Genomic DNA, 27,866 nt, shown 5'->3' on the forward strand with positions numbered 1-27,866 from the left:
ATTTATTTATTTGACAGAGAGAGACAGCCAGTGAGAAAGGGAACACAAGCAGGGGGAGTGGGAGAGGAAGAAGCAGGCTCCTAGTGGAGGAGCCCGATGTGGGGCTCGATCCCAGAACGCCGGGATCACGCCCTGAGCCGAAGGCAGACGCTTAACGACTGAGCCACTCAGGCACCCCAGATTTTATTTTATTTTTTTAAGACTTTTTAAAAAGTAATCTCTTCACCCAACATGGGGCTCAAACTCACAACCTCGAGATCAAGAGTGGTAAGCTCCACAGACTGAGCCAGCCATGCACCCCTAAATAAAACTTTTTAAAAAATGATATATTAAAAAGGTCTTTTTTTAATTTTTAATTTTTTTTTAAAGATTTTATTTATTCATTCGACAGAGAGAGACAGCCAGCGAGAGAGGGAACACAAGCAGGGGGAGTGGGAGAGGGAGAAGCAGGCTCATAGCGGAAGAGCCCAATGTGGGGCTCGATCCCAGAACGCTGGGATCACGCCCTGAGCTGAAGGCGAACACTTAACAACTGTGCCACCCAGGCGCCCCAAAAAGGTCTTAAGAAAAAATAAAAAAATAAATACTCCCACTGAATAGGAAATATAATCATGTTGTCCTAAGTTTTTTTTTTTTTTTAATCTCTACACTTAATGGGGGGGCTAGAACTCACAACCCCAAGACTGAGAGTTGCATGTTCTATCAACAGAGCCAGTCAGGTGCCCCCTTATGTTGAGCTAACTTTAAAAAAGAAACCCTGGTGCCTTGTACACCTTTCTTCCCATCCAGTAGTCTCACTACCGTAGCAAGAGTCATTTCATTTCTACATACTTCCCTGAGTGGGAGTCACACAGTCATGTTTTTGCCTGGCTTGATGTAGTGCAAAGAACCACAAAGTAATGCAAAGACTTCTCATAAAGGTGGATTTTCCACTGCCCTAAAAACATGATAAAACAAAACAAAGCAACACAAAACACCAAAGTACAGTTGAGCCAGAACAGGTGTTCGGAGAACTGTGACAGCCATTGTACCAGAGATGAGTTAGTTGTATTCCCCATAAAAGGGAATTCCCGGAGGAAGTTTGTTTAATATCACGAAGCCTCTGAGCCAAAGTGCCAGAAGTGAAACCCAGGGTTCTGAACTCCAGAGGCCCAGCCCAGCATTCTCTCCAAAAATTAAAATCATCATTTTCTAAAGGCTGACTCTATTTTCTGCTTAGGATCATCCTCTAGATGGGCACAGCAGACCTCTATTCTCTAACTAGGGCACAGAAATTCTTGTCCTTGGAGGGAAAGGGAGAAGGGAAGTCTGTTCAAAGGACCTGCTAGTCTGTGGTCACCCTGAGGAAATAGCTGTGGTCCTCAGCTACTCAGGCGTCCCTTCCTGCCCCACTTTTCTCCAGAGTTCTATTTTCAAGTTTCTCTGGGGACTGATCTCTAGAAGTTGTGGGGAAACCCTGTCCCACCTTATTCTCACACATCCATGAAACTCCCCATTCAGAAGTTGGTATCTTAGGCTGGCCAATGAACAATGAACCACAAGTGGGGTGGTTGGATACTTCCCTCAAAAATGAGGAACTTCAAAATTGAGGAGTCTATGCTTGTTGATCCAGGACAACTGTGCTTTGTTCTGTCCCAAACAAACCTCATGCAACCCTAAATGCAGAAAATAACAAGGGTTGATCAGGAAGTGGGGAAGTTGGAAGCTTTATGTGTTATTGGTGGGAATGTAAAATGTTACAGGTGCTGTGGAAAACAGTATGGCAGTTCCCACTTCTAGGGATACCCCCCAAAACTGAAAGCAGGGTCTCAAAGATATATTTTCACATTTATGTTTATAGCAGCATTATTTACAATAGCTAAAATGTAGACATGATCCAAATGTCCATTGATGGATGAATGGATAAAAAAAATATTACATGCTACAACATGGATGAACTTTGAGAACACTATATGTGAAATAAGACAGTTGCAAGAAGACAAATACTGACTGATCCCCTCCCCCATGTAAAAAAATGTTTATTTTTTTAGTTATCTCTACACCCAACATGGGGCTCAAACTCACAACCCTGAGATCAAACGTTGCATGCTCCTCTCACTGAGCCAGGTGAGTGCCCTATATGATCCCACTTGCATGAGGTATCTAAAAGAGTCAAATTCATAGAAACAGAAAGTTGAATGGTGGTTAGTTACCAGGGGGAAGGGAAAATGGGGAGTTGCTGTTTCATGGGTACAGAGTTTCAGTTTTGTAAGATGAAAAAGTTCTGGATCAGTTGCACAACAGTGTAAATATACTTTTCACTCCTGAAATGTACACTTAAAAATGGATAGGGTGGTAGATTTTATGTTACATGTTTTTTACAATTAAAAAATATAAACTATAACATTGTATCTCAACTATCCTTCAAAATAAGTAAAATATTTCAAGACTTTTTTTTTTTAAGATTTTATTCACTTATTGGACACAGAGAGAGAGAGAGAGTACAAGCAGGGGAAGCAGCAGGCAGCGGGAGAGGGAGAAGCAGGCTCCCCACCAAGAAGGGAGGCGATGCGGGACTTGATCCCAAAACCCTGGGATCATGACCTAAACTGAAAGCAGATGCCTAACTGTCTGAGCCACCCAGGCGCCCCAAGACTTTTTTTTTTAATTTTATTTATCTATTTATGAGAGACAGAGAGAGAGAGATAGAGAGAGTGGGAGATGCAGAGTGAGAAGCAGGCTCCCTGTGAAGCAGGGAACTCAATGAGGGACTTGATCCCAGGACCCTGGGATCACGACCTGAGCTGAAGGCAGACACTTAACTGACTGAACCACCCAGGTACCCCAGAATACGTAAAATATTTAAAACACTATGCGAACAGGTCAAAAAACAAATTAGAGGAAGTTAATAAACTAGAAGTTAGATCTGTAGAAATTATTCAAATATAATACAGAGAAACAAAGAGATGTTAGGAAATAGGAATGATACAATGAAAAGGTCTAACATACAGACAACTGGTTTCAAGAAGAAAAGAATGGAGAAGATGGAAAAGAGATATTATTCAAAGATAAAGTGCCTGAGAAATTTCCCAGAATTGATGAAAAATATGAGTCCTTTGATTCAGAAATCAGAATGAATCCCAGAAATAAAAACAAATAAAAAAATAAAAATAAATTTACCCTACACTCTTTTTAGGGAAACTACAGAAGATCAAAGACAGGGAGACTATATTAAAAGTATCCAGGGGCACCTGGGTGGCTCAGTTGTTTCAGCATCCAACTCTTGATTTCAGCTCAGATCGTGGTCTCAGGGTTGTGAGATGGAGCCCTGCATTGTACTCTGTGCTAGGTGTGGAGCCTGCTTGGGATTCTCTCTCTCCCTCTCCCTCTGCCGCTCCCCCTCCCTGCTCTCTCTCTCTCTCTCTCTCTCTCTAAAAAAAGAAAAAAAGTATCCACATATCCAGAGAGCAACCCAGATGAACAACCAATGACTGAAGGCAGTAGGTGAAATGGGTAAACAAACATTGTACATCAATACATGAACGATTCAGAGCTAAAAAGAAATGAGCTATCAAGTCATGAAAAGATATGGAAGAAATTTAAATGCATGTTACTAGGTGAAAGAAACTAATCTTGAAAAGGCAACATACTGTGTGATTCCAACTAGTGTATGACATTCTGGAAAAATGCAAGAAAATTCCACAAAACTATGGAGATAGTAAAAAGATCAGTGATTGGCAGGGATTATTGGGGAGAAAAGGATGAATAGGTGGAGCACAGGGTTTTTAAGAGAGTGAAACTATTCTGTATGATCCTGTAATGGTGGATAAATAGCATTATATATTCGTCCAAATCCATATAACGTACAATACCAAGAGTGAATCTGATGAACTCTGAGTGATAATAATGTTCATATAGGTTCATTGATTGTAATAAATGTACCACTCTGGTATGGGATGTTTGTTAGAGTCTGTGTTTAGGTGTCAGGGGGTCTTTTAGGGTTCCCAGACCCAACGTGGAGGGGTTCCCCCCAACAAAACACCAGGCAATACTTGGATACCAGCAGGGTATCCAAAAATTTAACTCAACTCTGACACTATCACCCAGAGATAGAATCAGATTCCACGGGTTAAGGGTTCAGTCCTACAAGATTCCCCCCACCTCCCACTTCAGACCCGAGTCACAAGCCCCAGGCTATTACCTGTACTTCTAACCTACTGTCTACAGACCACAAATTCCAACAACTTCCTCCTTAGGTTGGATTAATTTGCTAAAGTGGCTCACAGAACTCAGGGAAATACTTGCTTATGTTTTCCAATTTGTTAAAGGACATGATAAAGAAAAAGATATGATATAGGATATGAATTAATAGTCAGATGAAGAGATACATAGGGCACGTTCCCTAAAAAAGGAGCTTCTGTCCTTGTGAAGCGTGGGGCCTGGCCCAGTGGCATGTGGAAGCACCTGGTTCTCCAATTGTGAAAGCTTTCTGGAAAAAAAGACCAAAAAGCTGTCCTCTTGGGTTTTTATGAAGGTTTCATTACATAATCATGATTGACTAAGTGATTGGCCATTGGCTGATTCAATCTCCATCTCCTCTCCCTGGAGGTCAGGGATGGGACTGAAAGTCCCAACCATTTAATCCCAAGGTTTGTCCATCTAGCAATCAGACCTTACCCTTCGGCGGGGTCCAAAAGTCACCTTCAATAATAAGATACCTATTTCACTTTTATGGCTCCGAAGCATTTTCAGGGTATGTGGAGGAAGACCAAATATATTTGAGAAATATATGACCAAATACATATTTCTTATAAATCATTATATCATAGGAGGTAAATAGGAGTTTTCTGTACTTTCCACTCCATTCTGCTATGAATCTAAGAGTACTCTAAAAAGAGAAGTCTATTAAAACAAAAACAAAAAAATCAACCCAAAGTGGAAAGAAAAAAAAACCTACCCAAACATCCAAAGAGAAAAAACAAACAGCTAACAAAAGAACAATAATTACACTGACAGCAAACATCTAAAAACAAAAGAGCAAATTAAAAATTAAAAAAAAAAATTATAGATTTTCTTTAGTAATTTCTACACCCAATGTGGGGCTTGAATTCATAACCCCAAGATTAAGAGTTGAATGCTTTTCTGACTGAGCCATCCAGGTGCCCCACAACAAATTTTTTAAAAACTAAAAGCAATACGCACAGGGACGATTGGCTGGGGCAGTCAGTTAAGCATCTGACTCTTGGTTTCGGCTCAGGTCCTGATCTCAGGGTCATGGGATGGAACCCTGCACAGGTTCTGTGTGGAGCAGGGAGACTGCTTGAGATTCTCTCTCCCCCTCCTGCAGCCCCTCCTGCTCATGCTCTCTCTCTCTCTTTCTCTCTCTCTCAAATAAATAAATAAATCTTAAAAAAAATACACATAATAAGAAATTTAAGGTTGGTTATTGCTAGATATGGTCTTGCTCTGTCCCCTCTCCCTTCCCCCTGCTCTCCATTTGTTTTCATTAATTTGCATGGCAGCTTTTATTTTTGCGAATAGGAAATGGGTAGGACAAGGTAAAGGGAGGAAAAAGGAAGTTTATTGAGGGAAGAAAGGGTATTTGGTTTTTAATAGTGATATTAACCTTGTGAGGGAGGGATCTAGAAAGGCCATTGGTCTATTTCCATTTTAGGGGGATAAGATTATTCCCACATTAGTCTCTATGGGGTAGGAGACTACTGTAGACTTTTTTTTTAGTTGAGCGATAAAGTTTATTGAATGATAGAGTACGAAGCTCCTAAAGAGGGAGAGGACCCCAGAGGGTTGCCCACTGTAGACGTTTTCAATGATGGTGCCCATCTGCATAGGAACTTGGAAGCTGTAATGTATACTTAGATATATCATCTCATTTAGTCTCTGAGAGAGGTCACTCTCCAACTCTGTCAGGCAATTTTTAGATCTTTCTAGATATACTCAACATTTCTAGATATCTTGGTTAATCTTTTTTTTTTAAAGATTTTATTTATTTATTCAACAGAGAGAGAGAGCAAGCACAAGCAGGGGGAATGGCAGGCAGAGGGAGAGCGAGATGCAGGCTCCCTGCTGAGCAGAGAGCCCAACGCAGGGCTCCATCCCAGGACCCTGGGATCATGGCCGAGCTGAAGGCAGATGCTCAAACAACTGAGTCACTCAGGTGCCCCTATCTTGGTTAATCTTATACTTCCTGATATTTATTGGTTGAAATTCTGTAGGCCCCCTCTCATTCCAATATGTTTCTTTTTGCTTACTAGCAGAGAAAGGCAGGCTAAGGTTTCAAAAATTTTTACCTACAGCCTGGACCTTTCTCAGGAACTCTGGACTGCTATCTGAATATTACCACTGGACTGTCTAAATAAGCATCTCAATCTTAATATGTCCCCAAATCAAGCTCTTGATTTAGTTCTTTCAATTTACTTGTCTTGCAGTCTTTCTTATTGCGGAAAATGGCAATACCACCCTTTCAGAGGCAGAGGCCAAAAAGTTGGAAGCATCCTTCTTTTTTTGAAAAGATTTTCATTTAAGTAAACTCTATGGCCAATATGGGGCTTAAACTCACCACCCTGAGATCAAGAATCACATGCTCCACTGACTGAGCCAACCAAACACCCCATGCATCCTTCCCTTCTTCCTTCATACCTCATGTCCTGTCCACCAGGGAATCCTGTTGGCTCTTTCTTTCAAAATATATCTACAATCCAACCATTTCTCATTACCTCCATACTGGTCCAAGTCTCCAGTATCTTTCACATGGATCACTGTAATAGCATCCTTAATAATCACGTGTGGCAGGAGCTCAATAAATAATTATTGAATGAATACATGGAGCAATGCCCGGGTATGGGTTATCATTGGCTCTCTGGTGATTCGTGGTTAAACTTGAGACCCCTTGCCATATTTTGGAGATAGAGTGGGAAGAAGTAATATTTGGGCAGCAAGTACTGTGGGCTCATGGACACAATGGGGAAAGTTGAAACAAACATGAAAAATACAGGAGAGAGGAGTTAATGGAATTGGAACTCTGAGTGGGAATCAGCAAAGGTGCTCCCGGGCACTGAGTTCCCTGTCCCTGCCGTTGTGATTGCCCATTCTTTCCCCATATAGAGCCTGGTTGGATACCTTGCTTCCTTCCACTGACCAGTCTAACCTGGATCCTGTGAGGTGATCTTCAAGAAGTCCAGGCAGATGAATGACCTTTGCTGAACACCACGTGAAGAGAGAAGTTTTCTTTCTGAGCTTTGGGGGTGATGCATCCTGTGGAGGGAGGGAATTGAGTGGATTGGGAAAGCTCCTGGAACTGGGGCTGGAAGGGAGAGGTAAGGAAGTCATGGAGGTGTGGCCTGGCCTAGGATCTCTCCTTTTCCTCCTGTGCCACCCATTCCTCTCCTTCTCCCTCTCCCCATAGGAAATCCAGCAGCTGCTTCCAACAGCTTAGGTCTTCTGCCTGCTTTGAGAGTCCTTCCAGAAGCTCATTCATTGTTATTTGCCCTGACTCTTTTTAGTCATTCTTTCAGTGAACACCTAAAGCCTGGTTCCCTCGTTTCGGTCACCAGGGGCTCTTTTCCAGACTGGCTAATGGAGTATGGTTTGGGGAAAGTGCCTGGCTGGGTCCCCTGCATGTTGAGTTCAATTTCCTCCTTTGGGTGTGTTTCAGCTTCCAACTGGGATCTTTGCCACAGCAATTATAACCACCACAATCTGCATGGAGGTTCTTAAAGCCATATAGGCAGACAAAAAAAAAAACAGAAAGGAATTCTTAAGAAAAGACAAGCAGTTATCAGGATTTCCACTTCCATCAGACCCAGAAGCTCTGTACTAGCCTGTCCATAACTGTTTAGTGAGAAGTATTTAACCAGCATGGGCTGCTCTCAATAACCACATTGAAATCAGACATCCTGAGGGAAAGGGAAGTTTCCCCCACCCCTACCTTGCTCTTCCTCCAGCCTTCCCCATCCAGCCAGTAACACTGTTATTCACCTGGCTGCTTGAGAGAAAAAGCTAGAAGTTTGCCTTTATTGCTCGCTATCCCTCATTCCTCATCCTTTCTATCAGCAAGGCCTGTCACCTCTACAAAATATGTCCAGAATCTATCTTCTCTCCACCACTTACTGGCGATCGTCTTCATCTTAGGCAATTGCAGTGTCTGCTAACTGGTCTCCCTGCTCACTCTTGTCCTGATACAGACTACCCTCCTCACAGCAGCCCTAGCCATCTTTCAAGGACGAGCCAAATCCCCTTTCACATCACTCCAAAAGCAGCTCCCACTGAACTTTTGAACTTTTGATTCATTTCTAACTTCTTCATCCCCTTTCCCCCTCCTCCTCCTCTTCCTCTTCTCCTTCTTCTCCTTCTTCTTCTCCTTCTTCTTCTTCTTCTTCTTCTTCTTCTTCTTCTTCTTCTTCTTCTTCTTCTTCTTCTTCAAGAACGAGCACACTGTGGGGGGAAGGGCAAAGTGAGAGAGAGAGAGAATCTTAAGCAGACTCCCCACTGAGCGGAGCCCTACACGGGGCTCCATCTCATGACCCTGAGATCATGACCTGAGCCGAAATCAAGAGTTGGTTGCTTAACTGACTGAGCCACCCAGGCACTCCTGATTCATTTCTAACTTCTTACCATGGTGCCTGAGACTCTGCACACTGTGGCTCCAGCCTTTGTCTCCAGTCACGCATCTCCCGTTCTCTCCCTCAGCCGTGTGGTCTTGTCTGTTCCTTCACTGTGCCAAGCTTGTTCCTGTCTCAGCGCCACAGGATTTGTTGCTGGCAATGCTTAAAATGCTCCATGAAGATTTCCTCATGGCTGGCTCTTTAGTATTTAGGCCTCAGCTCAGTACTGTTGCTCCATAATGAAACCTTCCAAAATTCAGTGGCTTCAAAACAGCAGTTATTCATTTTGTTTGTATAGCTGTAATTTGGGCAGGGCTTGATGGGAAAGATGCATTTTTGCTCCATGCAGCATCAGCTGGGGCAAATCACCCAAGAGTGGGGATCTGCTTCTAAGGTGGCTCACTCACCTGGCTGGCATGTTGGTGCTGGCAGTGGTCCATGAGGTAAGCCAGGGTAGAAGCATGGGAGCCTTGGTTGTTTCTGTAGCTTGGGTTCTAGAAAAGTGCCCCAAAAGACTCAGGCAGGAACTATACTGTCTCTCATGACCTCAGAAGTCACATAGCATCACTTCTGTTGTACTTTATTAGTTCAGCAAGTCAAAAGGCCTGTCCAAGTTCAAGTGGAGGAATCGTGGACTCTACCACTTGAAGAGGGGTGTCAGGGTTCATACGGAAATGGAAAGATTGCTCTTCTGGATAATTCTGGGTAATGCTATCTGCCACAGCTATGTCCTCAGTGTGACTTTCACTGACCACTCTATATAAATTAGCCACCACAAATAGCCATTCTTTATCATTTTAGCCTCTGGTCCCTTCATAGTACCTACCATTATCTTAAATTATCTTGAATGGGGCACTTGGGTGGCTCAGCCAGTTAAGGGTCCAACTCTTGGTTTTGGCTTAGGTCATGATCTCATGGGTCATGGGATGGGGCTCTGCACTCAGCAGGGAGTCCGCTGGAAGATTCTCTCCCTCTGTCTCTCCTGCCACTCCACTCGTGTGAGCACTTGCACGTGCTCTCTCTTTCTTTCTCTCAAATAAATAAATGAAAAGAATGATCTTGTCTATTTATTTGCTCACTTTCAGCCTTACTCAAGAATATACATCCTCTGAGAACAAGAGCCTTGCAAGAAGAGAGGCCAGACGGGCAGCTGATGCACTAAGCCCTGGCAGTTGCAGTCACAGAGGTGACGGCTATTTAGAGATATGTAAGGGTGGAGACGTTGGTGTTCAGACTGACTGACTACGGGGGATGAGGAGAAAAAGGAGGACATTGGGTTGCTGGTCCATCTCAGATGGAGAAAGGGCACGGAACTGAGGGTGTGCATGGCTCAGGATTCCCTGGCAGAGGACATGCTGAGACCCAAATCCCTTTTCTCTTTTTCCCAAGCTTCTGGCCACATTTCCCAGGCCTCCTGCAGTTAGGTGGGGGCCAGGTAAAGCTATGTCAAAGAAATGTAAGTAGAAGCTGATGTGTACCACTCTCTGGGGTGGCCTATTGGATGCCACCCTGTGAGATTCTGTATGCCCCCTTTCCCTTCCCTATAGGAGATGTGTTAAGGATGGCAGCATCACAGAGAGGGCAGGCCTGGCTTCCTGAAAGACCATGTGGAGTAGAAAACCACTCCCTCACCACCTTTTTTATTTCATGACACCAAATTTTTGAAGAGACAAGGACAGCCGTGGTGTCCCCACGTTCAGGATTGATCTCAACGTTTCTTCTTGCTGTTATGTAACTTCTTCCTCTGTTCTTTGTATTTTCTGCCAACTGAAAGTCAGCTCTCTAGCTTGATTAGCTTCAGGTTAACTTTTTTGGTAAGAAATACTTCACAGATGATGTACTTTACATTGCACCCTATCTGGAGGGACATCAGTGTTAGGTGGTCCCACCTCTGGTCATGGTATGTTTGAAGACTGAGTTTAGATGGTGGTTGTTAGATTTATCCATTGTAAAGGCACTTCCCCTTTTTGCAATTAGTATGTAAACTATGAGGTAACCCTTGGTCACAATTCTAACATCCTGTTCCTGAACAACATTTCATCTAATCTTTTTAGCATCCGTTGTGGTTTCTTCCCTCAATTGTTTACTTTTACTATTTTTCTAGCATTTATTAAGCAACTTACTAGGTGCTGAGCACTCTTCTCAGGGTTCAGCCTGTATTTTCTTCCTTCATTTCTTCTTTCTTTCTTTCTTTCTTTCTTTCTTTCTTTCTTTCTTTCTTTCTTTCTCCCTTCCTTTCTTTTCTTCCTTTCTTGTTTCTTTCTTTTTTTCTTTTCTAAAGATTTATTTATTTGAGAGAAAGCGTGCACACTTGCAGGGTGGGGGGTGCGGGGGGCGAGGCAGGGGGAGAGGGAGAGAGAGGATCACAAGCAGACTCTGGGCTGAGCACAGAGCCTGACATGGGGCTTGATCTCACAATCCTGAGATCACGACCTGAGCAGAAACCAAGAGTCAGATTCTTAACCGACTGCACCACCCAGGTGCCCTCTTTCTTTCTTTTAAAGTAAGCTCTACACCCATCTTGGGTCTTGAACTCACCACTCTGAGTTCAAGAGTTGCATGCTCTACTGACTAAGCCAGCCAGTCAGTATATTTTCTTTTTTAATCATCACAATAACCTTATGAGATAACTTTATTTTATTATTGTTATTTTTATACTTTTTAAAAGTAAACTTTATCCCCAAGTGGAGCTCAAACTTACGATCCTGAGATCAAGAGCTGCGCGTTCTACTGACTGAGCCACAGAGGCACCTGAGATAACCTTATAAGTGAAGACTGAAACAGAGAAGGTGTATTAATTTCCCACTGCTGCTATATAATAAAACACCACAAACTCAGTGACTTAAAACAACATAAATTTATCTTAGGCCAGAGGTTTGAAATGGGTCTCACTGGACTGAATTTTTTTTTTAAAGAATTTTATTTATTTATTTGAGAGAGAGAGCACATGAGCAGGGGGAGCAGCAAAGGGAGAGGGAGAAGCTGACTCCCTACTCAGCAGGAAAGCCAACAGGGGGCTGGATCCCAGGACCCAGATCATGACCTGAGCTGAAATCAGACGCTTAACCGACTGAGCCACCCAGATGCCTAATCTCAGTCTCACTGGACTGAAATGAAGGTGAAGGCAAGGCTGCTTTCCCTTGGAGGCCTTTTGGGAAAAATCTGTTCCTTGCAGCTTTTAGAGGCTGCCTGCATCCCTTGACTCATGGTCCCCTTCCAGCTTTAAAGCCAGAATTGGTGGGCTGAGTTCTTCTCATATGTTAACACTATGATCTTTTTTTTCTTTTTTTGAGGATTTTATTTATTTATTCATGAGAGAGAGAGAGGCAGAGGCAGAAGGAGAAGCCAGCTCCCTGGGAGCAGGGAGCCCGATGGGGTACTCGATCCCAGGACCCTGGGATCATGACCTGAGCCAAAGGCAGATGCTTAACCAACTAAGCCACCCAGACGCCCTGTTGCCACTCTGATCTTGCACCGACTATCACATCTCCTTCTCTGACTCTGCTTCTTTATCCACTTTAAAGGACCCTTGTGATTCCATTCCTACTTAGGTAACCCAGAACAATCTCCCTATCTTAAGGTCAGCTCATTAGTTACCTTAATTCCATCTGCAACCTTAATTCTCCTTTGCTACGTAACCTAACATATTCCCAGGTTTGGGGATCGGGACATGGGCATCATTAGAGAAACCATTATTCTGCCTACCATAGAAGGTAAGTAACTTGCCTTGATCACACAGCAAGACAGCAGCAGAGCTAGGATTTGGGATCTGGCAGTCTGGTTCCAGAGCCCACATTTTCAATCCCTTTACTCTGCTTTCTCTAAAAATGTACTGAGTTGTGGGGTTGGGATAGTTTATTATGACTTGCATAAAACATCCCTCCTGCTCCCTCTTCCTCTGATTTCATAAGGTATCATGAAATTCTCGATTACAATTTGGCTTCCCACAGCATGCTAAATAGAGTGTCTAGACCCAGAGTCTGGAGCTTGGGCTCAAATCTCAGCTAAACCACTTACTTGCTATGATTTGGGCAAATTATTAAATTTCTCTCAATTTCCATAATGTAATGTGTTAATGAAATAATAGTAAAACCCTTACATGGCAACTGCTATGTGTTAGCCAGGATTTTAGTCTTTCTGTATGTTCCTAAGGGGTCACCTGGCCAGACTGGCTTTCTGTCTCTCATCTTTCATCCACCGTCACCAGGTAAAGCAGTCACTTGGAACAGTCTTGCCACGAAGAACACAAAACTTCAATGGAAAACAATTGACCTATTATAGTGACCGATAGAGTTGGTATGAAGATCCAATGACAAATTTTCTTAGAGCAAATCCCACAATAAACTTGATCCCTTTTTAAAAAAATTCTGTTAACTTTTATAGCATTTTTTGAAGAATATTGACATTTTTGCAGCATTCATGTTTTATCATCTTTTTAGAAGTTTTTTTTTTTTTTAAAGATTTTATTTATTTATTTGACAGAGAGAGACAGCCAGCGAGAGAGGGAACACAAGCAGGGGGAATGGGAGAGGAAGAAGCAGGCTCCTAGCAGATGAGCCTGATGTGGGGCTTGATCCCAGAACGCTGGGATCACGCCCTGAGCCGAAGGCAGACGCTTAACGACTGCGCCACCGAGGCGCCCCTAGACGTTTTAAATAGACTTTAATTTTTACCTAACGTCCTTTTTCTGATTTGGGACCCCATATTACCTTGAGTTGTTATGCCTCTTAAGGCTCTGCTTGGCTATGAGAGTTTCTCAGATTCTCTAGGTTTTGATGACCTTGACAATTTTGAGGAGCACTAGTCCCTTTTGTACCATTCTCTCTCTCTCTCTCTCTCTTTTTTTTTTTTTTAAGATTTTATTTATTTATTTGACAGAGAGCACAAGCAGGGGGAGTGGCAGGCAGAGGGAAAGGGAGAAGCAGGCTTGCCCCAGGAAGAAGCAGCCTGACGTGGGGCTCGATCCCAGGACCTAAGATCACGACCTGAGCTGAAGGCAGACGCTTAACTGACTGAGCCACCCAGGCACCCCTGTGTCCCTCTTATAAGAATACCAATTATATTGGATTGGGGCCCAACCTAGTGATCTCATTTGAACTTGATTCCATCTGTGAAGACTGTTTCCAAAGAAGGTCACAGTCACAAGTACCAGGGTTTAGGACTTTAACATAAATTATTTGCAGTTCTTCTGCATAGATTTCTCCCCATTTATATATATATTTATTTAATCATTTATTTATATCAGTATAAACTGCTACTTTGCTATATTTATTTATTAACTCTGGAAGTTGTTTTGGGGTTTTTCTTTTTTTTCTCTCTCTTTTTTAAAGATTTTATTTATTTATTTGAGAGAGAGAGAAAAAAAAGAGAGAGAGCTAGAGGAAGGGGCAGAGGCAGAGGGAGAAGCAGGCTCCCCACTGAGCAGAGAGCCTGATGTGGGACTCGATCCCAGGACTCAGGGATCATGATCTGAGCCAAAGGCAGACGATTAACTGACTGAGCCACCCAGGTGCCCCCCAACTTTTCTAAAGATTTATTTATTTATTTGAAAGAGAGAGAGAGAGACATATGGGGGGGGGAGGGAAGGGGAGAGAATCCCAAGCAGACTCCCCACTGAGTGCAGAGTCCTACACAGGGCTCTATCCCATAACCCCAAGATTATGACCTGAGCCAAAATCAAGAGACAGATGCCTAACCAACTGAGTCACCCAGGTGTCCCTGGGATTTTTCTACATAGGTAATCATGTTGCCTGTAAGTCCTTCCCAATCTGTGTGTATGTATGTGTGTGTATATATATATATATATAATTTTTTTTTTTAAAGTAAGCTCTACACCCAATGTGGGACTTGAACTCACCACCCTGAGATCAGGAGTTGCATGCTCTATCCACTGAGCCAGCCAGGCGCCCCCAATCAGCATATCTTTTATTTCCTTTCCTTGTCTCATTATGGTCACTAGGACTCCTAGACAATGTTAAAAGTGGTGGGAGAAGGACTGAGTGCACCATCCCCGGCCATGACAGCTCAGCAGAGTGCAGATCCTAGTGCAGAAGGGTAGGCTCCTTGAGAGGTCCCACAGCGGGACCATGGAGAATGGATTTACACACGAAGATTATCAGAACACTGCAAAATGGCTTCTGTGCCACACCAAGCCCCAACTTCAAGTGGCAGTGATCAGTGGTTCTGGGTTAGGAGGTCTGGCCAATAAATTAACTCAGGCCCAGATGTGTTACTACAGTGAGATACCAAACTTTCCCCCAAGTCCAGGGCCAGGTCATGCTGGTCAACTGGTGTCTGGGTTCCTGAATGGCAGAGGCTGTGTGATGATGCAGGCAGGTGCCACATGTATGAAGGTGACCCACTCTCGAAGGTGACATTCCCAGGGAGGGTTTTTTGCCTTCTGGGTGTGGACACCCTAGTGGTCACTAATGCAGCTGGAGGGCTCAACCCCAAGTTTGAGGTTGGAGATATCCTTCTGATCCATGATCATATCAACATACCTGGTTTCTTTGGTTTGAGCCCTCTCAGAAGGCCCGGTGATAAAAGCTTTGGAGTTTGTTTCCCTGTCATGACTGACGCCTACAACCGGGATATGAGGCAGAAGGCTCACAGTGCCTGGAAACAGATGGGGGAGTGGAGAGAACGACAGAAAGGCACCTGCGTGATAGTGGCAGGCCCCAGCTAGGAGACTGGCAGAGTCTCACCTACTGCAGGAGCTGGGGGCAGGTGCTGTTGGCACGAGCACAGAACCAGAAGTTATAGCTGCAAGGTGTTGTGGACTTGAGTCCTTGGCTTCTCCCTCAACACTAACAGAGTCATCCTGGATTAGGAAAGCCAGGAGAAGACTAATCATGAGGAAGTATGAGAGGCCAGGAAACAAGCTGCTGAGAAATTGGAACAGTTTGTCTCTAGTCTTCTGGCTAGTGTGCCACTGCCTGGCAATGCCAGTTCACCAGTGCTGGAGTGGTCTGGGCCTCTCTCTAATGGGATCCAAGTAGCTACTACCTACTTTGACCCCTTGCTGGGGTCATACACCTGTCCTTAGGTCCTAGGAGAAAGGAGAGGAAGATCCCTTTCCTTCACCTTCCCCATTTCTCTCACCAGACCCTCCCCTTCTGTGCTGGCTCCTCCTTCGCTCAGTTGTCTCAAAGCAGTTTTCATCTCCATTCTTCCCCAAAACCTAGAGCCCAAGCCCTGCCACACAGCTATGTATATGGCCCGGGTGTAACTTAGGCTCTCAAACTTGGCACAGTAGCTACACTGTCTTTCTGAGATAATGCTTTCATATTCCTGGGGACTCAGTTCTGTCTCCGCCAAAGCACTAGAAACCACATAAGGGCCAGCCAAGTCCAATATCTCTTAGACTTTAATACTATCATATATACTTTTTAAAGATGTATTTATTTATTTGAGATAGAGAGCTAGAGAGAGCATGAGAGCAGGGGGAGGGCCAGAGGGAGAGGGAAAGAGAGAATCCTCAAGCAGGCTCCCTGCTAAGCACAGGGCCCAACACGGGGCTCAATTCTATGACCCTGAGATCCTGACCTGAGCTGAAATAAAGAGTCGGACGCTCAACTGACTGAGCCACCCAGGTGTCGTTTGTTTTTTTCTTAAAGTCCATCCACATGTGAGCGAAATCATATGGTTTTTGTCTTTCTCTGACTGACTTATTTGCTTAGCATTATACTCTGTATCTCCATGTTGTTGGAAATGGCAAGATTTCATTCTTTTTTATGGCTGAATAATACTCCATTTTATAATCTACCACCTCTTATCTATTCATCTATCAGAGGACACTTGGGCTGCTGCCATATTTTGGCTATTGTAAATCATGCTGCTATAAACATGGGGGTGCATGTATCCCTTTGAATTAGTGTTTTTGTATTTTGGGTAAATACCCAGTAGTGCTATTGCTGAATCATGGGGTAGTTCTATTTTAAACTTTTTGAGGAACCTCCATACCATTTTCCGGAAGTGGATGTACCAGTTTGGATTCCCACCAACAGTGCACGAGGGTTCCTATTCTCCCTATCCTTGCCAACTCTTGTTTCTTGTGTTGTTGATTTTAGCTATTCTGACAGGTGTGAGGTGATATCTCATCGTGGGTTTGATTTGCATTTCCCTGATGATGAGTGATGTTAAGCATCTTTTCATGTGTCTATTGGCCATCTGGATGTCTTCTTGGGAGAAATTACTGTTCCTGTCTTCTGCCCATTTTTTAATTGGATTATTTGTTCTTTGGGTGTTGAGTTGTATCAGTTCTTTATATATTTTGGATACTAACCCTTTATCAGGTATGTCATTTGCAAATATCTTCTCCCATTTTGTAGGTTGCCTTTTAGTTTTGTTGTTTCCTTTGCTGTGTAGAAGCTTTTTATTTTGAGGTAGTCTCAATAGTTTATTTTTGCTTTTGTTTCCCTTGCCTCAGGGGATCTATCTAGAAAAAATTTGCTATGGCCAATGTCAGAGAAGTTATTACTGCCTGTGCTCTCTTCTAGGATTTTTATGGTTCTTCTGTCTCACATTTAGGTCTTTAATCCATTTTGAATTTACTTTTGTATATAGTGTAAGAAAGTGGTCCAGTTTCATTCTTTACATGTTGCTTTTACATGTTTTACATGTTCCCAGTTTTCCTAACACCATTCATTCATTGAAGAGACTGTCTTTTTCCCATTGCATATTCTTTCCTGCTTTGTTGAAGATTAGTTGACTATATAACTGTGGGTTTATTTATGGGTTTTCTATTCTGTTCTGTTGATCTGTGTCTATTTTTGTGCCAGTACTATCCTGTTTTGATTACTACAGCTTTGAAATATAACTTGAAGTCGGTCAACTGTGATGCCTCCAGCTTTGCATTTCTTTTTCCAGAGGCTTTGGCTATTTGAGGTCTTTTTTTTTGTTTGTTTCTTTTTTTCATTTTTGTTTGTTTCTTTGTTTTGTTTTGTTTTTCAGTGGGCAGCAAAGCAAATCACTCATAGTTATTGAGTGATAGTACAAAACTCGCAAAGAGGGAGGGGACCTGAGAGGGTTGCCCGCAAGGTCTTTTATTGTTCCACACAAATTTTAGGATTATTGGGGTGCCCAGCTGGCTCAGTCAGAGGAGCATGTAACTCTTGATCTCAGGGTTGTGAGTTCATGCCCCATGTTAGGATTGTTTGTTCTAGCACTGTAAAAAATGCTGTTGGTATTTTGATAGGGATTGCATTGGATGTGTAGATTGCTTTGGGTAGTATGAAGATTTGAACATTTGTTCTTCCAATCCATGAGCATGGGATGCCTTTCCATTTCTTTGTGTTGTCACAATATCTGTTTTTTAATCTGTGTATTTAGAAAATTCACATTTTAAAACTATTTGTAAAATATACTTGGTTTTTTAGAGACGTTTTAGGACTACAGCAAAATTGAGCAGAAAGAGAGTTCCCAGATATTTTCTCTCACTTTGTGGCTTGTCTTATGATTCTCTTGAGACAATTAACATTTAAAGTGATTAATATTCACCATGCTTATAACTGTTTCCTATTTGTCTTTCTTGTTCTTTATTTCTTTTCTTCTCTCTTTTTTCTGCCTTCTCTGGTTTTAATTGACGATTTTTATATGATTCCATTCTAAACTTGATCTCTCTTTTTTTTAACGATTCATTTATGGGGCGCCTGGGTGGCTCATTCGTTAAGCGTCTGCCTTCGGCTCAGGGCGTGATCCCAGAGTCCTGGGATAGAGCCCTGCATCAGGCTCCCTGCTCTGCTGGGAGCCTGCTTCTTCCTCTCCCACTCTCCCTGCTTGTGTTCCCTCTCTCGCTGGCTGTCTCTCTCTCTCTTTTTTTAAAAAAGATTCTATTTATTTATTTTAGAGAGAGAGAGAGAGAAAGAGAGTTGGGGGAGGGGCACAGAGAGAGAGGGAAAGAGTCTTAAGCAGACTCCACACTGAGCACGGAGCCTGACACAGGCTCGATCTCATGACCCTGAAATCATGACCTGAGCCGAAACCAAGAGTCAGATCCCTAACTGACTGCACAATCCAGTTACCCCAACTTCATCTCTTTTTGAAGAAAATTTTTGTGGTTATTAGTTACATTAGTGGTTCTGAAGTGACAATGATTTTGCTTCCTAGGTGACATCTGGCAATGCCTGGAGACATTTTTATTGTCCTAACTGTGGGAGTGTTACTGGTGTCTAGCAGTAGGTAGAGGCTGGTGATGTTGCTGAACATCCTACAATATATACTACTGTCCTCCACTGCCAAAAGTTATCTGATCCTAAGTGTCAGTAGTTCCACATGTGTTCCCTGTGTCCACTGTGTAAAAGCAGCTCTATCTCCTTCTGCTGATCAGGGTCAATTGCCTTTTCCAGTATGGCAACTACTTTCGTTGGCAGGGAGCTGGTGAAGAGCTGTAGCTTGTAGTTCAAAGGGAACTTGTCATGTCCCCTTGGGGACCAGAACCTCCTACCTTGCAGAGTTTAGAGTTGCAGGCACAGGAAGCACAAACTGGGTCATGGGAGAGACGGCAAATGGGCCACTCCTGCTTCCATGCTTTGGTTCCCAGACCCAGGTTACCTTTTCTGGCTTAGCTTACGGGTGGTCTGTTGGCTGCCTACACTCCAGTCTCACTTTGCAGCTCTCCTGCCCTATCTCCTAACTCTGTCTCCCACATGGATTAGTTTTGTCTCCTCAGATTGCCTTTAAGCTCCTGCCACCAGGTCCCTGGCTTCCCCCTCTGGGAGCCTTCACTGATTCCTCAGGCGCTCAGGAAGTTCGGACCAGCACCTGCCTAAGACGTTAGTTCTCCTGCTACTGAAGGGCCCCACAGATCTTTGCCCAGATACAATGTCCTGAGGCAGTACGTTTATGAAGAATAGGGCAGACTTTGGAGGAGGACTGCTTACTGCTAAGTTTATATACCTAATTCTTGTTATATCAATGCTTTGGTTAGAATGGGGTATTTCATAGGATATACTCCGAGCCCTGCCAGAGCTGGTTGGTTTTTTTGTTGTCATTGTTGTTTCTTTTGAATGGGTAATTATTCACAATGTTCAAAGTTCAAAAGGCACAAAACAGTATTCAATGAAACGTTTCCCTCCTACCTCTATTTTCCAGCCACCCAAGTTCCCCGTTCTAAGCACAACAAATGTTTTCAGTTTTTCCAGATGCCATAACACACATTTATATTTGTTTAGCCACATGGTAATGTACTATACAATTGTTTAGAAACTGGTGTATATGGTTTTTGAAAATCTAACAGTGTATCTTATAGCCTATTTCCTCGTTCTATTTTTACTCATCCTTTGTTGTTCCTGTGTGTGTGTGTGTGTGTGTGTGTGTGTTTGCGAATGTAATAATTTATTTAACTTATCAACAAATTGATGGGCATTCAGTTTTTTTCTAATCGTCTGAGATTACAAACAATGCTGCATGAATACCTATGTACATTCTAGGAGTGGGAGTGTATCTGTAGGATAATAGCTGGGTCAAAGAGTATTTACATCTGTCATTTGATTTTTTTTTTCGGTGTATATATTCCCTATGCTGTACTTTTCATTGCCACAACTTACTTATTTTATAACTAGAAGTTTCTATCTCTTAATCGCCTTTATCTGTTTCATCCATCCCCCTACCCACCTCCCTTCTGACAACCACCAATTTGTTCTCTGTATTTAAGAGTCTGTTTTCTGGTTTGTTTGTTTTGTTTTTTAGATTACATATATAAGTGAAATCATATGGTTTTTGTCTCTTTCTGTGTGAATTATTTCACTTAGCACAGTACCTTCCTGTTGAGAAACAACTCCCAAATCACCTTCCATAGAGATTGAACAAATTAGCCTTCTGCTCACTATATCTGTTCCTCCAGAGTTCTGCCAACACAAGGTGTTAACAAACCTTTTTAATCTTTGCCAATATGAAAGGATAAAAGTAGTATCTCAATGTTGTTTCAATTTGTGTTAATATTAGCTATATGAAATTGCTGGGTTTTTTAGGTAAAAATAATTGTTGAATATCAGCAATTTTATATGGTTTATTTCTTTCACTGTGAGATTGAGAATTTATTTATTTATTTATTTATTTATTTGAGGAGAGAGAGAGCACACGGCACACACACACAGGGTGGGGAGGGGCAGAGGGAGAGGGAGAGAGAGAATCTTTTTTCTTTTTTTTTTTTTTAAAGATTTTATTTATTTAGTTGACAGAGATGGAGACAGCCAGCGAGAGAGGGAACACAAGCAGGGGGAGTGGGAGAGGAAGAAGCAGGCTCATAGCAGAGGAGCCTGATGTGGGGCTCGATCCCGTAACGCCGGGATCACGCCCTGAGCCGAAGGCAGACGCTTAACCACTGTGCCACCCAGGCGCCCCGAGAGAGAGAATCTTAAACAGTCTCCATGTCCAGCATGGACCCCAAGTCAGGCTCCATCTCATGCCCAACCCTGAGATCATGACCTGAGCCAAAATTAAGAGTTGGATGCTTAACTGACTGAGCCACCCAGTTGCCCCAAAGAATTTTCTTTAAGCTTAAGAGTCACTTACCTGGACGCCTGGGTGGCTCAGCCAGTTAAGCGTCTGCCTTCGGCTGGGGTCGTGATCCTGGGGTCCTGGGATTGAGTCCCATATCGAATTCCCTGCTCAGGGGGGAGCCTGCTTTTCCCTCTGCCTAACTCTCCCCCTTCTTGTGCTCTCTCTCTCTCTCACACACACACAAATAAATAAATAAAATCTTAAAAAAAAAAAAAAAAGAGTCACTTACCTATGGGTGCCTGACTGGCTCAGTTGGAAGAGCATGAGAGTCTTGATCTGGTGGTTGGGAGTTCTAGCACAATGTTGGATGTAGAGATTACTGAAAAATAAATAAATAAATAAATAAATAAATAAATAAATAAATAAATAAATAAAAACTTAAGAAAAAGTCATTTACCTATAACTTTCTTTTCAAAGCTTTTGTCATTTTTTAATCTGGAGGTTGGTCTTTATTGATTTATAGGAGCTCTTTTACATTAGACAAGTTAAGCTCATTTTCTGTTACATGACTTGAAAAATGTTTCTCTGGTTCATTATTTGTTTTCTGAATTTACTTACAGTGGTTTTTATAATCAAGAATTTTAAAAAAATGTATTTAGTTAAACTTATCAGTCTTTTATTTTATGTCGTTGAGATTCAGGCATAATTAGAAACGCCGTTTTTGGTGGGTGGGGTGTTTGGGTGAAATAGATGATGGGATTAAAGAGCACACTTAACATCATGAGCACTGAGGAATGTGTAGAATTGTTGAATCACTATATTGTACATCTGAAATTAATATAACACTCTATGTTAACTATACTGGAATTAAAATTTAAAAACTGAATAAAATAGGGGTGCCTGTCTGGTTCAGTCAGTAGAGTGTGCAGCTCTTGACATTGGGGTTGTGAGTTTGAGCCCCACGCTGGGCATAGAGATTACTTAAAACAAACAAAAAAGTGTTAAAAAAAACTTAATTGGGAAAAAGAAATGCCTTCGCCCACCGCCCCAAGATTACATAGGAACTTTGTTGTGATTTCTTCTTCTGCTGGGGCAGGTATAGTAGGCGAAGTCAGGTTGGCTGTAAGTTATCTCAGGAACAGGTTGCTCTGGAATGGAAGGACTCGGCAGCAACAGTCCGCCTCTCTTCACTGAAACTCTAGGGACTTCAGGATATTGAAGGAGGAGGTTTTGGATGTTTGGTATTAAGATGATCCTCTGCCCTGGGATGGGCTAGGGGCCAAGACTTACAGGAACCAGATAAGAAGCATCAAAGGGTATGTGTGATGGGACAAAGCCAAGAAGCCCTTGGGCTCAGCTAGCCATGAAATCAGTGTGTCTTACTAGGCCACCTCCAAGAGCTTGTGTTTGTTTCAGATCTACCAAATCAAGGTGCTGCATCCCAGCCCAGAGCACTAGTGGGGAACAAATGATGGGAGCCCTGGGTTCTGCACATCCATGAGTATTGAACAGAGCTCCCCACCCCTGGGCTCTGACTTGGTATCACTCTAAGGGTCTGCCCCATCATATCCTGTCTGTTCTGCTTGTTGTGAGCTGCACAGGACTGAGAGCCTTGTCTCCTCTTTTTCTGCAGTGCTCAGTAAACACTTGCCATGTTCTATCTTGTACTGGGCACTGAGGCTGGAGAGAGCAAAGCAGAGTCCAGTGTGGTTCTGCCTCCAGGAGCTCACCACTGTGAGAGTGCATCTGTTCCTGGGGTCCTCAGAGCAGCCCCACCCATCTCAAATTTTTCATGCCTCTTACGATAAGGGACCAGGCTAGCCTGCCTGCCTTCCTGCCTTCCTTCCTTTCTTTCTTCCTTCCTTCCCCTCTTTCTTTCTTTCTTCCTTTTTTTTTTTTAAGATTTTTAAAATTTATTTGAGACACAGAGAGAGAGCATGAGCAGGGGAGAGGGGCAGAGGGAGAGAAAGAGGCAGACTCCCTGCAGAGCAGGGAACCTGATGTGGGGCTCATTCCCAGGACCCTGAGATTATGACCTGAGCCGAAGGCAGACGGTTAACCAACTGAGACACCCAGGTGACCCCCTTCCTTCCTTCCTTCCTTCCTTCCTTCCTTCCTTCCTTCCTTCCTTCCCTTTATTAAGTTGAAGAGTATTTTACACACAATAAAATGCACAAATCTTATGGGTTTTCTGACTTTTCATAATGCATACACCCTTAGAACCCAAACTCCAATCAAGATATGGAATGTTTCAATCACCTCAGAAAGTTCTCTGGTAACCCCTTTCACTTATTCATCCCCCCAACCACTCCACTGGTCTGCTTTCTATCACCTTAGCTTAGTTTTGCCTACCCTAAGACTTCAAACAATGGAACTTCTTGTGTTTCTTTCACTCAAAATGAGATTTTTGAGGTTCATTCATGTGGTAGCATGTTAGTAGCTCACTCCTTCTTATTGTTGATTGGGAGATGTAAACTCATAGTGGTGAGTTCTTGGAAGCAGAACCCAATGGGGAGAGTCAAATAGTTCTACCACAATTTGCTTATTCACTTATCTGCTGACGGACATTTATCTCTAGTTTTGAGCTGTTACAAATATGCTATCAGCATTTGTGTGCAATATATGAGGACCTATATTTTTACTTCTCTTGGGTAATACCTAGGAATGGATTTGCTAGGGCTTCACCTAAGTGTATGTTTAACTTTATTAAAAACCAAAACAGGGGTGCCTGGGTGGCTCAGGCAGTTAAGCGTCCAACTCTTAATCTCAGCCCAGGTCTTGATCTCTCAAGGTCTTGATCTCAGGGTCATGAGCTTGTCCCCATGTAGAGCCTACTTACACAAAACAAAACAAAATAAAACCTGCCAAGCTGTTTCCCAAAATGGTTGTGCCATTTTACAGAACCCCTGGCAGTGTATGAGAATTTCAATTGCTCCACATTTATACCAATGTTCAGTGTTGTCAGTACTTTATTGTTTTATTTTTTATTTTAAAGATTTTTTTTTTCAGTAGGCTCCATACTGGGCTTGAACTCACAACCCTGAGATCAAGACCCAGACATTTAACTAACTGAGCCACCCAGGCACCCCTAAAGATTTTATTTGTAAGTAATCTTTATACCCAACATGGTGTTCAAACACAACCCCGAGATCAAGAGTCACATGCTCTGACTCAGCCAGCCAGGTGCCCCTGGTGTTGTCAGTCTTTTAAATTTTAATCATTTCCTTCCTTCCTTTTTTTTTGAGAGAGCACCCGTGCACACAAGTGGGAGGGGCAGAGGGAGAGAATCCTAAGCAAATTCGCTGCTGAGTGCAGAGCCCGTTTTGGGGCTCTACCCCATGGCCCCCAAGATCATGACCTGAGTGGAACTTGAGAGACGGTCAACTGACTGAGCTATCCAGGCGCTTGTTATATTTTAGTCATTTTAATGGGTATAAAGTGGTATCTGATTGTGGTCATGTTGTGTGTATGTGTGTTTTTACATCTACTTTTTTTGGCATTTAAAACATCGTTTTTAATTAAAAAAAGATTTTTTTTGGTAGGCTCCAGACCCAACTTGGGGCTTGAACTCATGACCCTGAAATCAAGAGTCTCATGCTTTGCTGATTGAGCCAGGCAGGCACTCCTTTTTGGCATTTCTTTTCTCAATCTCTTTTTTTTAAGGTTTTATTGATTTATTTTAGAGAGAGAACAGATTGGGGGGGAGGAGGTTGGAGAAGGAGGAGAGGGTCAAGCAGACTCCATGCAGAGTGCAGAGCCCTACACAGGGCTTGATCCCACAACCCTGAGATCATAACCTGAGCCAAAATCAAGAGTTGAATGCCCAACCAACTGAGCCACCCAGGCACCCCCTTTTTGGTATTTCCAATCTTATTTTATTTATTTATTTATCTATTTGTTTATTTATAAAGATTTTATTTATTTATTTGAGTGAGAATGAGAGAGAGAGAGAGAGAGTGAGAGAGATCAGGAGCGGGAGAGAAGGGTAGAGGAAGAAGTAGATTCCCTGTTGAGCTGGGAGCCCCATCTGGGACTTGATCCCAGGACCCCTATCTTATTTTATTTTTTCTTGAAGTATAATTAATTTGTGTTTTTAGTTTAATGCATCTTGTAGATTTTTCCACATTGGCACATATAGATTTGCTTCACTAACTTCAATGGCTATACAATCTTTCACTGGATAAATGCATCATAATTTATTTAACACAGTCCTCTTTTTTTTTTTTTTAAAGATTTTATTTATTTATTTGACAGAGATAGAGACAGCCAGCGAGAGAGGGAACACAAGCAGGGGGAGTGGGAGAGGAAGAAGCAGGCTCCCAGCGGAGGAGCCTGATGTGGGGCTGGATCCCAGAACGCTGGGATCACGCCCTGAGCCTAAGGCAGACGCTTAACGACTGCACCACCCAGGCGCCCCGAACTAGTCCTCTTTTGATGGACATTTAGGCTGTTTCCATCTTTGACAAGACTGCCACAAACCTTCTTGTTCATGAGTCTTTGTTCAAATGTCTAAGTATATCTTTAGTTTAAGCTCTTAGAAGTAGAATTGCTGGGTCAAAAAATAGGTGCATTCTAAGATTTTGATTGATATCGACTTAGACTATTCAGATAACAGGTCAAATTAGCTCTCCTGGGAAGAACTGAGGCTCCTAGAGCCATTCCTCCCTAGTCCAGTCATGTCACTCATCCCAGCATTCCGAAGGACTCACCACTTTTGGACATTTGGTCTGACTTGCTCATATGGGTCTCAAGATGTCTCTCATTGGCACGATCTTTCTAAAATTACTTTTTATTTTATAGAATGGATGCCCCACAATCTGCTTCGTCAACTCCCTATTGTTGGATCTTTATTGAGGTGGCTCCAAAACAGAGTTATGCAGATAATCTTGCAAAGAGCATTTTGGTGAACAGGTCAGCTCATGTTTTTGTCAAATATTTGCCCAAGCCAATAATAATGGCTAATGCTTATTGAGCACTTGCTATGAGCCAGGCCCTGCTCTAAACCTTTGTGATGTATTTTCTCAAAAATCCTGTAAGTTGGATATCATTATTATTAGCTTAATTTTATAGATGTGAAAGCTCAGGCATGCAGGTAAAAAATATTTCCAGGGCCCTAGGCCTGATAAGGGATGGGACTGGAGTTACAACCCAGTCAATCTAGGGGCACCTGACTGGCTCAGTCGATAAGAGCATACTCTTGTTCTTGGGGTTATGAGTTCAAGTCCCACGTTGGGCATGAGTTAATAAAGAAAACAAAACTAAAACAAACCCAGTCAATCTAGCTCCAGTCAATGGTCTCAGATTGAGGCATTTGGCTCAAAGGGTAAGTACGTTTAAAAGAGAGCTGCTGTTGAATTACTCTCCAGGAAGGTTGTGGCATTCTCCAGGCCCACCGGAGTGAAGGTGAAGGCCCTTTTTTCCTCCGAGCAGTGTATCTTTTTCATTCCCATAACCTGGGTGTAGGGGATATGAAAATGAGATACACACAGCAGAAGGTCCAGCATAAACCAGCTGGGTGCCCTGGACTGCTGAGTAAAGGGCTGGCTGGCTGGCTGGATGGATGGATGAAGGGAGGGGGCAGACAAGTGTAGGGCGAGGGTGCCTGGGTGCATCAGAGCAACCACTGCCCAGGGCAGGGTCCTGCCTTGAAAACTCATTCATTTAACACAGTGTGAAGCGTTTATTCTTCTGCTCTTACCGCAGCTAGCTGCTTGGCCTCCCTTGCCCCTTCGTTTAGGTATCTGCTGAAGTGTCTCCTTCTGAGAAGCCTTCCCTGACCACACTGCAGAAAGCAAGAATCCTCACCTCACTCGACAACTCCTTATTCCTCTTACTCTACCTCAGTTTCCCCCGTAGCATTTATCCCCTTCTGACATCCACATACTGCTTTTCACTACTTCTAGCTTGTTTATTGCCTGTCTTCCCTGCCTCCCCTCGCTGCCTCCGCAGCAGAATATAAACCTCACAAGGGCAGGGGCTTTGTCTGTTTTGTTCGCTCATTTATCCCGAGTGCCAAGGCCATTTCCTGGCATTAGCAGGCGCTCAATCAGTATTTGGTGAATATGGCACTTACTATTCACTGTTCCAGGAAGTGAAGGTGCAGCAACCAGCAAGACAGAGAGGACCTGCCCTCGGTGCCCGACAGGAATCCTGCTGGCGGTAGCAGCCGGGGGAGGTTCTCCCCACCCTGAGCTCAATGAGGTCTCTCGCCGCCTATCTAAGGAAGCGCGACGGTAGCGAAGCTCCCGGGGTCTGCCGGCCACGCCCCCGGCGTCCAGCCCGCCCCGCAGCGCCCCCTGGCGGGCCTCGTTGGCCGGGCGTCCCTGCGGCGTGAGTGCGCCCGTCGCTCGGCGGCGCGCAGACCTCCCCACAGGCTGCGGCGCGGGGAACCCCGGGAGCTCCCGGCTCGTTTCCTCCAGACCTTCAGACACTTCTGCTTTTGCCCGGAGCGGGAAGAGGAAGGAGGGCAAAAGGAAGGCGGAGCGCAGGGCGAGGCTGGCGGGGAAGGGGGGAGGGAGGTCGGGGTTCTGGCGTCTTCTCCCACCGCGTCATCCGCAAGACGTTGTCTTTTCAAGTGCGAGGTCCCCTCAGTTTTGGACGGCCTTGCTTTACCCCGGCCCAGCTCAGGTCTCATCTTCCGGCCCTTCTCCAGGGGCAGCGAGGTCAGAAGGCGGTGGCGAGGGCCGTGCCAATGTCCTCGGGACCCGACGTCCCTCGGCCCTGTACTAGGGTTTGGGGGTCAAAGCAGTTGGTGTCTCTGTGTGTGGGGTCGAGCTCCACGGTCCACGGGCACCAGGCGCGCCCCGTCGAGCGCCCAGTGGGTGC

General features: G+C 43.6%; 1 long non-coding RNA gene and 1 pseudogene across 1 annotated transcript; one reads left to right on the forward strand and one right to left on the reverse strand.

The window, feature by feature from the left end:
* LOC148108407 (uncharacterized) lies at positions 1–27,866 on the reverse strand. The gene is made up of 3 exons (XR_015727881.1): positions 27,115–27,866; positions 21,331–21,420; positions 1–8,430 (listed from the first exon to the last, which is right to left on the reverse strand). It is a non-coding gene; the product is annotated as an uncharacterized LOC148108407 (long non-coding RNA).
* Positions 14,687–15,645, forward strand: LOC123788466 (purine nucleoside phosphorylase pseudogene; annotated as a pseudogene).

Source organism: Ursus americanus, chromosome 20, assembly GCF_024610735.1.
Source record: "Ursus americanus isolate L20-20 chromosome 20, mUrsAme1.1.p, whole genome shotgun sequence".
Lineage (NCBI taxonomy): Eukaryota > Metazoa > Chordata > Mammalia > Carnivora > Ursidae > Ursus > Ursus americanus.